The 1,286-nt window shown below is 29.3% G+C and overlaps 1 protein-coding gene across 3 annotated transcripts in view; it reads left to right on the forward strand.

The window, feature by feature from the left end:
* Nucleotides 1-1,286, forward strand: part of LOC123010643 (protein sel-1 homolog 1) — a 5,703-nt gene that overhangs the window by 2,293 nt on the left and 2,124 nt on the right. The window lies entirely within an intron of this gene.

Genomic DNA, 1,286 nt, shown 5'->3' on the forward strand with positions numbered 1-1,286 from the left:
ATAAGACAATGAATATAAAACAGATTATAATTAATTATATAATTATAATTAATTATAATTAAATTAATAGAAGTTACATACTAAACTTTTTCTATTTAGTATTGTTTCATAAATCTTTTTTATTTGTTAAAAAGCGTCAAAACTCACTATTGATAAGGAATTTGACGTTTGAAATTGACCGTCAATCTTGCCAAATTAATTTCAAAGTCACAGGTCACTTTGATAAAAAAATCTTGTGTGTTGTTTTTTTTTCATATTTATTTATTTATGTATTATATCGGGTGATTTAATCTCTAGAAAACCATATTTCAAGCGTTTTTACGACTTTTAGTAAATTGACTATTTTTACGATTTTACTACCGCTGACTTTTGAAATCAAAAACTCAAAAAATTCTTAATTTTTTAAACTTGACCAAATAACGTTTTATGCATTTTTTGAGTCTTTAGGACCTCTAGAAATGTAAAAAACGTTATATGGATCAATTATAAAGTAAAATTTTTTTTGGATGTTTGTCAAGATTTTGGTCGATTTTTGGTACCCGGAGCGGTCTATTTCCAATAACTCCGGACTTATTAGAGATAACCTCTTATATTTGGTACCGCTGAAAAGAGAATTTAATTTTCTATCATATGTAAAAAAGATCGGTGCTTTACGATGAATAGTTATCGAGAAAATTTCTGATAAAGTCAAAAATATGAAAAATATAAATCCGACTACAACTTCAAAACTGTTACGAATTTTGCAGTTTTCTTGACACCAATCGATTCCCCGGAACATTTTACATAGGTTTACGTCAAAATGTTATGTCATTGAGACACAGTTTTGCCGTAATTTACAAAATAAAAAAACGAAAAAATTGTTAAAACTAGTGTTTTTGAACATGTCTCAGATTCAATTTAAACCTATCTTATCCGATAGATTTTGACGCGCTAATTACGAATTTCCCAATTATTTTGCGCTATCTCTTTTAGTTTCGCCGTAATCGGCGTTTAAAAATTCAAATTTTTTTGCGAGATATCGACTTGGCWTTGGCCTCAATCGATAGATTTTCTTACGCTGATTACGATGGAATTAAATTCTTTGCTCTAAGTCTAATAGTTTGGCCGTAATCGCCGTTCAAAAAGTGAAAATTGTCAAAATTGTGAAACTTTAAATGCGTTTTTTGACGAAACTATAGGACTTAGAYCAAAAAGCTAAAAACCATTAAAATTAGCTTAAAATTATCTATTTACTGGCGCAAACCGGAAGTCGCTCCGGGTTATGGTTCCGGGTACAGAGCCATTTT

Source organism: Tribolium madens, unplaced genomic scaffold, assembly GCF_015345945.1.
Source record: "Tribolium madens isolate multiple individuals breed KSU strain unplaced genomic scaffold, Tmad_KSU_1.1 Scaffold_91;HRSCAF=231;Tcas5.2_LG7, whole genome shotgun sequence".
NCBI classification, from domain to species: domain Eukaryota; kingdom Metazoa; phylum Arthropoda; class Insecta; order Coleoptera; family Tenebrionidae; genus Tribolium; species Tribolium madens.